We start from the raw sequence: 14,605 nt of genomic DNA on the forward strand, positions 1-14,605 counted from the left end.
TGTAGATGGGTTAGTACCAACCAGCCATGTAGATCTGGTCATTGCCAACATTCTGCAGCATTTACAGAGATATGGGGGTGTGGTACTGTAGTCTATTACACAATGCTATGATAATGTAGTCTATTACACAATGCTATGATACTGTAGTCTATTACACAATGCTACGATACTGTAGTCTATTACACAATGCTATGATACTGTAATCTATTACACAATGCTATGATACTGTAGTCTACCCTACACAATGTTATGATACTGTAGTCTATTACACAATGCTATGATACTGTAGTCTATTACACAATGCAATGATACTGTAGTCTACCCTACACAATGCTATGATACTGTAGTCTATTACACTGTAATCTATTACACTATGCTATGATACTGTAATCTATTACACAATGCTATGATACTGTAGTCTATTACACAATGCTATGATACTGTAGTCTACCCTACACAATGCTATGATACTGTAGTCTATTACACAATGCTATAATACTGTAGTCTACCCTACACAATGCTATGATACTGTAGTCTACCCTACACAATGCTATGATACTGTAGTCTATTACACAATGCTATGATACTGTAGTCTACCCTACACAATGCTATGATACTGTAGTCTACCCTACACAATGCTATGATACTGTAGTCTATTACACAATGCTATGATACTGTAGTCTACCCTACACAATGCTATGATACTGTAGTCTACCCTACACAATGCTATGATAGTGTAGTGTACCCTACACAATACTGTGATACTATAGTCTATTACACAATGCTATGATACTGTAGTCTACCCTACACAATGCTATGATACTGTAGTCTACCCTACACAATGCTATGATACTGTAGTCTACCCTACACAATGCTATGATACTGTAGTCTACCCTACACAATGCTATGATACTGTAGTCTACCCTACACAATGCTATGATACTGTAGTCTACCCTACACGGTGGTATGGGTAGACTACAGCACCTCGACTTCTTGGCACTGACGGAAACATGGATTACCACAGATAACACTGCTACTCTTACTGCTCTCTCCTCGTCTGCCCACGTGTTCTCGCATACCCCGAGAGCATCTGGCCAGCGGAGTGGTGGCACTGGAATCCTCATCTCTCCCAAGTGGACATTCTCTCTTTCTCCCCTGACCCATCTGTCTATCTCCTCATTTGAATGCCATGCTGTCACAGTTACCAGCCCTTTCAAGCTTAACATCCTTATCATTTATCGCCCTCCAGGTTCCCTTGGAGAGTTCATCAATGAGCTTGACGTCTTGATAAGTTCCTTTCCTTGAGGATGGCTCACCTCTCACAGTTCTGGGTGACTTTAACCTCCCCACGTCTACCTTTGACTCATTCCTCTCTGCCTCCTTCTTTCCACTCCTCTCCTCTTTTGACCTCACCCTCTCACCTTCCCCCCCCCTACTCACAAGGCAGGCAATACGCTTGACCTAATCTTTACTAGATGCTGTTCGTCCACTAATCTCATTGCAACTCCCCTCCAAGTCTCCGACCACTACCTTGTATCCTTTTCCCTCTCGCTCTCATCCAACACTTCTCACTCTGCCCCTACTCGGATGGTATTGCGCCGTCCCAACCTTCGCTCTCTCTCTCCCGCTACTCTCTCCTCTTCCATCCTATCATCTCTTCCCTCTGCTCAAACCTTCTCCAACCTATCCCCTGATTCTGCCTCCTCAACCCTCCTCTCCTCCCTTTCTGCATCCTTTGATTCTCTATGTCCCCTATCCTCCAGGCCGGCTCGGTCCTCCCCTCCTGCTCCGTGGCTCGACGACTCATTGCGAGCTCACAGAACAGGGCTGCGCGGAAATGGAGGAAAACTCGCCTCCCTGCGGACCTGGCGTCCTTTCACTCCCTCCTCTCTACATTTTCCTCTTCTGTTTCTGCTACTAAAGCCACTTTCTACCACTCTAAATTCCAAGCATCTGCCTCTAACCCTAGGAAGCTCTTTGCCACCTTCTCCTCCCTCCTGAATCCTCCTCCCCCTCCCCCCCCTCCTCCCTCTCTGCGGATGACTTCGTCAACCATTTTGAAAAGAAGGTTGACGACATCCGATCCTCGTTTGCTAAGGCAAACGACACCGCTGGTCCTGCTCACACTGCCCTACCCTGTGCTTTGACCTCTTTCTCCCCTCTCTCTCCAGATGAAATCTCGCGTCTTGTGACGGCCGGCCGCCCAACAACCTGCCCGCTTGACCATATCCCCTCCTCTCTTCTCCAGACCATTTCCGGAGACCTTCTCCCTTACCTCACCTCGCTCATCAACTCATCCTTGACCGCTGGCTACGTCCCTTCCGTCTTCAAGAGAGCGAGAGTTGCACCCCTTCTGAACAAACCTACACTCGATCCCTCCGAAGTCAACAACTACAGACCAGTATCCCTTCTTTCTTTTCTCTCCAAAACTCTTGAGCGTGCCGTCCTTGGCCAGCTCTCCTGCTATCTCTCTCAGAATGACCTTCTTGATCCAAATCAGTCAGGTTTCAAGACTGGTCATTCAACTGAGACTGCTCTTCTCTGTGTCACGGAGGCTCTCCGCACTGCTAAAGCTAACTCTCTCTCCTCTGCTCTTATCCTCCTAGACCTATCTGCTGCCTTTGATACGGTGAACCATCAGATCCTCCTCTCCACCCTCTCCGAGTTGGGCATCTCCGGCGCGGCCCACGCTTGGATTGCGTCCTACCTGACAGGTCGCTCCTACCAGGTGGCGTGGCGAGAATCTGTCTCCGCACCACGTGCTCTCACCACTGGTGTCACCCAGGGCTCTGTTCTAGGCCCTCTCCTATTCTCGCTATACACCAAGTCACTTGGCTCTGTCAGATCCTCACATGGTCTCTCCTATCATTGCTATGCAGACGACACACAATTAATCTTCTCATTTCCCCCTTCTGATAACCAGGTGGCGAATCGCATCTCTGCATGTCTGGCAGACATATCAGTGTGGATGACGGATCACCACCTCAAGCTGAACCTCGGCAAGACGGAGCTGCTCTTCCTCCCGGGGAAGGACTGCCCGTTCCATGATCTCGCCATCACGGTTGACAACTCCATTCTGTCCTCCTCCCAGAGTGCTAAGAACCTTGGCGTGACCCTGGACAACACCCTGTCGTTCTCTACTAACATCAAGGCGGTGACCCGATCCTGTAGGTTCATGCTCTACAACATTCGCAGAGTACGACCCTGCCTCACACAAGAAGCAGCGCAGGTCCTAATCCAGGCACTTGTCATCTCCCGTCTGGATTACTGCAACTCGCTGTTGGCTGGGCTCCCTGCCTGTGCCATTAAACCCCTACAACTCATCCAGAACGCCGCAGCCTGTCTGGTGTTCAACCTTCCCAAGTTCTCTCACGTCACCCCGCTCCTCCGCTCTCTCCACTGGCTTCCTGTTGAAGCTCGCATCCGCTACAAGACCATGGTGCTTGCCTACGGAGCTGTGAGGGGAACGGCACCTCCGTACCTTCAGGCTCTGATCAGGTCCTACACCCAAACAAGGGCACTGCGTTCATCCACCTCTGGCCTGCTCGCCTCCCTACCTCTGAGGAAGCACAGTTCCCGCTCAGCCCAGTCAAAACTGTTCGCTGCTCTGGCACCCCAATGGTGGAACAAGCTCCCTCACGACGCCAGGACAGCGGAGTCAATCACCACCTTCCGGAGACACCTGAAACCCCACCTCTTTAAGGAATACCTAGGATAGGATAAAGTAATCCTTCTAACCCCCCCCTTAACCTCTATGGGCTAGGTGGGACGCAAGCGTCCCACGCGTGGTGCACTCCATCAACAGCAGGTGCATTTCAAGAGCGGCAAATTTGAATCCAAATAAATGTCAAAATTCTAATTTTTCAAACATACAACTATTTTACACCCTTTGAAAGATAAACATATCCTTAATCTAACCACGTTTTACGATTTCAAAAAGGTTTTACGGCGAAAGCATAAATTTAGAGTATGTTAGGACAGTACATTTACAAGAGTTGTGTGTAATGTTGTGCCAATTCAAAGACAGGCGTCACCAAAACCATAAAATCAGCTAAAATTATGCACTAACCTTTTACAATCTCCAACAGATGACACTCCTAGGACATTGTGTTAGACAATGCATGCATTTTTAGTTCTATCAAGTTCATATTTATATCCAAAAACAGCGTTTTACTGTGGCGTTGATGTTCAGGAAATCGTTTCCCTCCAATAACCGGCATTCAAGTCAGCACCACAAATTAAATAATTAAAATTAGAAAACATTGGTAAAATATTATATTGTCATTTAAAGAATTATAGATTTACATCTCTTGAACGCAATCAACTTGCCAGATTTAAAAATAACCTTACTGGGAAATCACACTTTGCAATAATCTGAGCACTGCGCCCAGAAAAATACGCGTTGTGATACAGACTAGCCGCCATGTTGGGGAGATCTAAAATCGAAAATACTATGTAAATAATCCATTACCTTTGATTCTCTTCATCAGATGTCACTTCCAGGTATCACAGGTCCATAACGAATGTAGTTTTGTTCAAAAAAGCTCATCATTTATGTCCAAAAATCTCCGTCTTGTTAGCACATGATCTAAGCCAGCCGGACTTCACTTCATGAACGAGGGGAAAAAATATATTTACGTTCGTTCAAACATGTCAAACGTTGTATAGCATAAATCATTAGGGCCTTTTTAACCAGAACATGAATAATATTCAAGGTGGACGAATGCATTCTCTTTTATAACGTATTGGAACGAGGGTACGCAACATGAACTCGCGCGCCAGGTGTCTAATGGGCCATCATCGTTCCATGGCTCTTGTTCGGTCAGATCTCCCTCCAGAAGACTCAAAACACTTTGTAAAGGCTGGTGACATCTAGTGGAAGCAATAGGAAGTGCCAAAATATTCCTCAGCCCCTGTGTTTTTCAATGGCATAGGTTTAAAGGTAATACAACACATCAGGTATCCACTTCCTGTCAGAAAATGTCTCAGGGTTTTGCCTGCCAAATGAGTTCTGTTATACTCACAGACACCATTCAAACAGTTTTAGAAACTTTAGGGTGTTTTCTATCCATATATAATTAGTATATGCATATTCTAGTTACTGGGTAGGATTAGTAACCAGATTAAATCGGGTACATTTTTTTATCCAGCCGTGCAAATACTGCCCCCTAGCCCTAACAGGTTAAAAGATTTAGATGCACTATTGTAAGTGGTTGTTCCACTGGATATCATAAGGTGAATCCAACAATTTGTAAGTAGCTCTGGATAAGAGCGTCTGCTAAATGACTTAAATGTAATGTAAATGTAATGTAAAATGTATGATACTTTAGTCTACCCTACACAATGCTATAATACTGTAGTCTACCCTACACAATGTTATGATACTGTAGTCTACCCTACACAATGCTATGATACTGTAATCTATTACACAATGCTATGATACTGTAGTCTATTACACAATGCTATGATACTGTAGTCTACCCTACAAAATGCTATGATACTGTAGTCTATTACACAATGCTATGATACTGTACACACAATGCTATGATACTGTAGTCTATTACACTGTAATCTATTACACAATGCTATGATACTGTAATCTATTACACAATGCTATGATACTGTAATCTATTACACTATGCTATGATACTGTAATCTATTACAAAATGCTATGATACTGTAGTCTACCCTACACAATGCTATGATACTGTAGTCTACCCTACACAATGTTATGATACTGTAGTCTATTACACAATGCTATTATACTGTAGTCTACCCTACACAATGCTATGATACTGTAGTCTATTACACAATGCTATGATACTGTAGTCTACCCTACACAATGTTATGATACTGTAGTCTATTACACAATGCTATGATACTGTAGTCTATTACACAATGCTATGATACTGTAGTCTATTACACAATGCTATGATACTGTAGTCTACCCTACACAATGCTATTATACTGTAGTCTATTACACAATGCTATGATACTGTAGTCTACCCTACACAATGCTATTATACTGTAGTCTACCCTACACAATGTTTTGATACTGTAGTCTATTACACAATGCTATGATACTGTAGTCTATTACACAATGCTATGATACTCTAGTCTACCCTACACAATGCTATGATACTCTAGTCTACCCTACACAATGCTATGATACTGAAGTCTACCCTACACAATGCTATGATACTCTAGTCTACCCTACACAATGCTATAATACTGAAGTCTATTACACAATGCTATGATACTGTAGTCTATTACACAATGCTATGATACTGTAGTCTATTACACAATGCTATGATACTGTAGTCTATTACACAATGTTATCAAACTGTAGTCTATTACACAATGCTATGATACTGTAGTCTATTACACAATGATATGATACTGTAGTCTATTACACAATGATATGATACTGTAGTCTACCCTACACAATGCTATGATACTGTAGTCTATTACACAATACTATGATACTGTAGTCTACCCTACACAATGCTATGATACTGTAGTCTATTACACAATGCTATGATACTGTAGTCTATTACACAATGCTATGATACTATTGTCTACCCTACACAATGCTATGATACTGTAGTCTATTACACAATGCTATGATACTGTAGTCTATTACACAATGCTATGATACTGTTGTCTACCCTACACAATGCTATGATACTGTAGTCTATTACACAATGCTATGATACTGTAGTCTACCCTACACAATGATATGATACTGTAGTCTATTACACAATGCTATGATACTGTAGTCTACCCTACACAATGCTATGATACTGTAGTCTATTACACAATGCTATGATACTGTAGTCTACCCTACACAATGAGATGATACTGTAGTCTATTACACAATGCTATGATACCTTAGTCTACCCTACACAATGCTATGATACTAAAGTCTACCCTACACAATGCTATGATACTGTTGGCTACCCTACTCAATGCTATTATACTGTAGTCTACCCTACACAATGCTATGATACTGTAGTCTATTACACTGTAATCTATTACACTATGCTATGATACTGTAGTCTACCCTACACAATGCTATGATACTGTAGTCTACCCTACACAATGCTATGATACTGTAGTCTATTACACAATGCTATGATACTGTAGTCTACCCTACACAATGCTATGATACTGTAGTCTATTACACATTGCTATGATACTGTAGTCTACCCTACACAATGCTATGATACTGTAGTCTATTACACAATGCTATGATACTGTCGTCTACCCTACACAATGCTATGATACTGTAGTCTACCCTACACAATGCTATGATACTGTAGTCTATTACACAATGCTATGATACTCTAGTCTACCCTACACAATGCTATGATACTGTAGTCTACCCTACACAATGATATGATACTGTAGTCTATTACACAATGCTATGATACTGTAGTCTACCCTACACAATGCTATGATACTGTAGTCTACCCTACTCAATGCTATTATACTGTAGTCTACCCTACACAATGTTATGATACTGTAGACTATTACACAATGCTATGATACTGTAGTCTATTACACAATGCTATGATACTGTAGTCTACCCTACACAATGCTATGATACTGTAGTCTATTACACAATGCTATGATACTGTAGTCTACCCTACACAATGCTATGATACTGTAGTCTATTACACAATGCTATGATACTGTAGTCTATTACACAATGCTATGATACTGTAGTCTATTACACAATGCTATGATACTGTAGTCTACCCTACAAAATGCTATGATACTGTAGTCTATTACACAATGCTATGATACTGTAGTCTATTACACAATGCTATGATACTGTAGTCTATTACACTGTAATCTATTACACAATGCTATGATACTGTAATCTATTACACAATGCTATGATACTGTAATCTATTACACTATGCTATGATACTGTAATCTATTACAAAATGCTATGATACTGTAGTCTACCCTACACAATGCTATGATACTGTAGTCTACCCTACACAATGTTATGATACTGTAGTCTATTACACAATGCTATTATACTGTAGTCTACCCTACACAATGCTATGATACTGTAGTCTATTACACAATGCTATGATACTGTAGTCTACCCTACACAATGTTATGATACTGTAGTCTATTACACAATGCTATGATACTGTAGTCTATTACACAATGCTATGATACTGTAGTCTATTACACAATGCTATGATACTGTAGTCTACCCTACACAATGCTATTATACTGTAGTCTATTACACAATGCTATGATACTGTAGTCTACCCTACACAATGCTATTATACTGTAGTCTACCCTACACAATGTTTTGATACTGTAGTCTATTACACAATGCTATGATACTGTAGTCTATTACACAATGCTATGATACTCTAGTCTACCCTACACAATGCTATGATACTCTAGTCTACCCTACACAATGCTATGATACTGAAGTCTACCCTACACAATGCTATGATACTGTAGTCTACCCTACACAATGCTATAATACTGAAGTCTATTACACAATGCTATGATACTGTAGTCTATTACACAATGCTATGATACTGTAGTCTATTACACAATGCTATGATACTGTAGTCTATTACACAATGTTATCAAACTGTAGTCTATTACACAATGCTATGATACTGTAGTCTATTACACAATGATATGATACTGTAGTCTATTACACAATGATATGATACTGTAGTCTACCCTACACAATGCTATGATACTGTAGTCTATTACACAATACTATGATACTGTAGTCTACCCTACACAATGCTATGATACTGTAGTCTATTACACAATGCTATGATACTGTAGTCTATTACACAATGCTATGATACTATTGTCTACCCTACACAATGCTATGATACTGTAGTCTATTACACAATGCTATGATACTGTAGTCTATTACACAATGCTATGATACTGTTGTCTACCCTACACAATGCTATGATACTGTAGTCTATTACACAATGCTATGATACTGTAGTCTACCCTACACAATGATATGATACTGTAGTCTATTACACAATGCTATGATACTGTAGTCTACCCTACACAATGCTATGATACTGTAGTCTATTACACAATGCTATGATACTGTAGTCTACCCTACACAATGAGATGATACTGTAGTCTATTACACAATGCTATGATACCTTAGTCTACCCTACACAATGCTATGATACTAAAGTCTACCCTACACAATCCTATGATACTGTTGGCTACCCTACTCAATGCTATTATACTGTAGTCTACCCTACACAATGCTATGATACTGTAGTCTATTACACTGTAATCTATTACACTATGCTATGATACTGTAGTCTACCCTACACAATGCTATGATACTGTAGTCTACCCTACACAATGCTATGATACTGTAGTCTATTACACAATACTATGATACTGTAGTCTACCCTACACAATGCTATGATACTGTAGTCTATTACACAATGCTATGATACTGTAGTCTACCCTACACAATGCTATGATACTGTAGTCTATTACACAATGCTATGATACTGTCGTCTACCCTACACAATGCTATGATACTGTAGTCTACCCTACACAATGCTATGATACTGTAGTCTATTACACAATGCTATGATACTGTAGTCTACCCTACACAATGCTATGATACTGTAGTCTACCCTACACAATGATATGATACTGTAGTCTATTACACAATGCTATGATACTGTAGTCTACCCTACACAATGCTATGATACTGTAGTCTACCCTACTCAATGCTATTATACTGTAGTCTACCCTACACAATGTTATGATACTGTAGTCTATTACACAATGCTATGATACTGTAGTCTATTACACAATGCTATGATACTGTAGTCTACCCTACACAATGCTATGATACTGTAGTCTATTACACAATGCTATGATACTGTAGTCTACCCTACACAATGCTATGATACTGTAGTCTATTACACAATGCTATGATACTGTAGTCTATTACACAATGCTATGATACTGTAGTCTATTACACAATGCTATGATACTGTAGTCTATTACACAATGTTATCAAACTGTAGTCTATTACACAATGCTATGATACTGTAGTCTATTTAACAATGATATGATACTGTAGTCTATTACACAATGATATGATACTGTAGTCTACCCTACACAATGCAATGATACTGTAGTCTATTACACAATACTATGATACTGTAGTCTACCCTACACAATGCTATGATACTGTAGTCTATTACACAATGCTATGATACTGTAGTCTATTACACAATGCTATGATACTATTGTCTACCCTACACAATGCTATGATACTGTAGTCTATTACACAATGCTATGATACTGTAGTCTTATACACAATGCTATGATACTGTTGTCTACCCTACACAATGCTATGATACTGTACTCTATTACACAATGCTATGATACTGTAGTTTACCCTACACAATGCTATGATACTGTAGTCTACCCTACACAATGATATGATACTGTAGTCTATTACACAATGCTATGATACTGTAGTCTACCCTACACAATGCTATGATACTGTAGTCTATTACACAATGCTATGATACTGTAGTCTACCCTACACAATGAGATGATACTGTAGTCTATTACACAATGCTATGATACCTTAGTCTACCCTACACAATGCTATGATACTAAAGTCTACCCTACACAATGCTATGATACTGTTGGCTACCCTACTCAATGCTATTATACTGTAGTCTACCCTACACAATGCTATGATACTGTAGTCTATTACACTGTAATCTATTACACTATGCTATGATACTGTAGTCTACCCTACACAATGCTATGATACTGTAGTCTACCCTACACAATGCTATGATACTGTAGTCTATTACACAATGCTATGATACTGTAGTCTACCCTACACAAAGCTATGATACTGTAGTCTATTACACAATGCTATGATACTGTAGTCTACCCTACACAATGTTATGATACTGTAGTCTATTACACAATGCTATGATACTGTCGTCTACCCTACACAATGCTATGATACTGTAGTCTACTCTACACAATGCTATGATACTGTAATCTATTACACAATGCTATGATACTCTTGTCTACCCTACACAATGCTATGATACTGTAGTCTACCCTACACAATGATATGATACTGTAGTCTATTACACAATGCTATGATACTGTAGTCTACCCTACACAATGCTATGATACTGTAGTCTACCCTACTCAATGCTATTATACTGTAGTCTACCCTACACAATGTTATGATACTGTAGTCTATTACACAATGCTATGATACTGTAGTCTACCCTACACAATGCTATGATACTGTAGTCTATTACACAATGCTATGATACTGTAGTCTACCCTACACAATGCTATGATACTGTAGTCTATTACACAATGCTATGATACTGTAGTCTATTACACAATGCTATGATACTGTAGTCTATTACACAATGCTATGATACTGTAGTCTATTACACAATGCTATGATACTGTAGTCTACCCTACACAATGTTCTGATACTGTAGTCTATTACACAATGTTATGATACTGTAGTCTATTACACAATGCAATGATACTGTAGTCTACCCTACACAATGCTATGATACTGTAGTCTACCCTACACAATGCTATGATACTATAATCTATTGCACTGTAGTCTATTACACAATGCTATAATACTGTAGTCTACCCTACACAATGCTATGATACTGTAGTCTATTACACAATGCTATGATACTGTAGTCTACCCTACACAATGCTATGATACTGTAGTCTATTACACTGTAATCTATTACACTATGCTATGATACTGTAGTCTACCCTACACAATTCTATGATACTGTAGTCTACCCTACACAATGCTATGATACTGTAGTCTACCCTACACAATGCTATGATACTGTAGTCTACCCTACACAATGCTATGATACTGTAGTCTATTACACAATGCTATGATACTGTAGTCTACCCTACACAATGCTATGATACTAAAGTCTACCCTACACAATGCTATGATACTGTAGTCTACCCTACACAATGCTATGATACTGTAGTCTATTACACAATGCTATGATACTGTAGTCTACCCTACACAGTGGTATGATACTGTAGTCTATTACACAATGCTATAATACTGTAGTCTACCCTACACAATGCTATGATACTGTAGTCTACCCTACACAATGCTATGATACTGTAGTCTATTACACAATGCTATGATACTGTAGTCTACCCTACACAGTGGTATGATACTTTAGTCTACTACACAATTATATGATTGTAACATATGATAATCGTCCACATGTGGAGATTATTACTTGAGCACAACACTCCTGAGAAGGCTTGGTTGGGGTTAGGTTAGTTTAGGGTTAGGTTTAGGTTTAGGATTAGGGTTAGGTTAGGTTTAGGTTAGCGTTAGGTTAGGGTTAGTTTAGGGTTAGTTTAGGGAGTCTGTCTGCATGATTATGGTTATAATGAGCTGTACTGTAGCGTAAAAATATTAAGATGTAGATATACAGTCATTTGGTTGTCTTTTTGTTGTTATTCCATAATACTCCTGTATCTATAGTATATTCATAAATTAGCATGTGTGTACTGTCACTACAGTATTGGTTAACATTATTTTACTGCAACTTTCAGTCGGTAGTTGTACCGTGTTGAAATATGTTTAGGAGTAGAGGTTTCTCCTCCGTGTGTTGCGTTACTTTCCCTGTGTGTGGCGACTTCGTTTGAGCGTGTTTCCCCCCATGTTGTTGTTGAGTTGGGACTCCTTTAATAAACGATTGTGCCACTGGGACTTCCTTGCTCTGCTGCTCCTGATTCCTGCACCTCCCTCCTACTAGGAGGCACGTAACAATTACTGACTCTGCTGGTTCCTGTCTGACAGAGTGGAGAGTGTTACTACCGGAAAGGACCTGTAGAGATCAAGCTGATTCTAACTGTTATAGGACTATTTCTATTTCGCCCTGTTTATCAAAAGTGTTGGAAAAACTTGTCAATCAACTGACTGGCTTTCTTGATGTCTGTAGTTTTCTCTCTGGTCTGCAATCTGGTTTCCGCTCAGGTTATGGATGTGTCACTAAAACCTTAAAGATCCTCAATGATGTCACCAGTGCCCTTGATTCTAGTCAATATTGTGCTGCTATTTTATTGACTTGGCCAAAGCTTTTGATATGGTAGACCATTCCATTCTTGTGGGCCGGCTAAGGAGTATTGGTGTCTCTGAGGGGTCTTTGGCCTGGTTTGCTAACTACCTCTCTCAAAGAGTGTAGTGTATAAAGTCAGAAAATCTGCTGTGGGGGTTTCGTCGGACGGGGCCACAGTGTCTCCCGACCCCTCCTGTCTCAGCCTCCAGTATTTATGCTGCAATAGTTTATGTGTCGGGGGGGCTAGGATCAGTCTGTTATATCTGGAGTATTTCTCCTGTCTTATCTGGTGTCCTGTGTGAATTTAAGTATGCTCTCTCTAACTTTATCTCTCTCTCTCTCTTTCTTTCTTTCTTTCTTTCTTTCTTTCTTTCTTTCTTTCTCTCTCTCTCTCTCGGAGGACCTGAGCCCTAGGACCATGCCTCAGGACTACCTGGTCTGATGACTCCTGGCTGTCCCCAGTCCACCTGGTCGTGCTGCTGCTCCAGTTTCAACTGTTCTGACTGCGGCTATGGAACCCTGACCTGTTCACCGGACGTGCTACCTGTCCCAAACCTGCTGTTTTCAACTCTCTAGAGACAGCAGGAGTGGTAGAGATACACTGAATGATCGGCTATGAAAGGCCAACTGATATTTACTCCTGAGGTGCTGACCTGCTGCACCCTCTACAACCACTGTGATTATTATTATTTGACACTGCTGGTCATCTATGAACGTTTGAACATCTTCGCCATGTACTGTTATAATCTCCACCCGGCACAGCCAGAAGAGGACTGGCCACCCCTCAGAGCCTGGTTCCTCTCTAAGTTTCTTCCTAGGTTTTGGCCTTTCTTCAGAGTTTTTCCTAGCCACCGTGCTTCTACACCTGCATTGCTTGCTGTTTGGGGTTTTAAGCTTGGTTTATGTACAGCACTTTGTGACATCAACTGATGTAAGAAGGGCTTTATAAATACATTTGATTGATTGATGAAAGAGAGAGACATAGGAAACGGATTGCTGATGCTAGATAGACAAGGAACTGATGATGGAGAGACAGGGAACTGATGATAGAGAAATATAGGGAACTGATGATAGAGAGATATAGGGTTCTGATGATAGAGAGACATAGGGAACTGATCGGTGAGTATGTTAGTCACCACCCAACCCATTGGCATTAGGGAGGGTCTGTGACCAGCATGCTGACCATGCTGGTCATTTATGAACATTTTAACATCTTGACCATGTTCTGTTATAATATCCATCCTGCACAGCCAGAAGAGGACTGGCCACCCCTCATAGCCTGGTTCCTCTCTAGGTTTCTTCCTAGGTTTTTGGCCTTTCTAGGGAGTTTTTCCTAGGGAGTTTTTCCTAGCCACCGTGCTTCTTTCACATGCATTGCTTGCTGTTTGGGGTTTTAGGCTGGGTTTCTGTACAGCACTTTGAGATATCAGCTGATGTACGAAGGGCTA

This window comes from Salmo salar, chromosome ssa16, assembly GCF_905237065.1.
Source record: "Salmo salar chromosome ssa16, Ssal_v3.1, whole genome shotgun sequence".
NCBI classification, from domain to species: domain Eukaryota; kingdom Metazoa; phylum Chordata; class Actinopteri; order Salmoniformes; family Salmonidae; genus Salmo; species Salmo salar.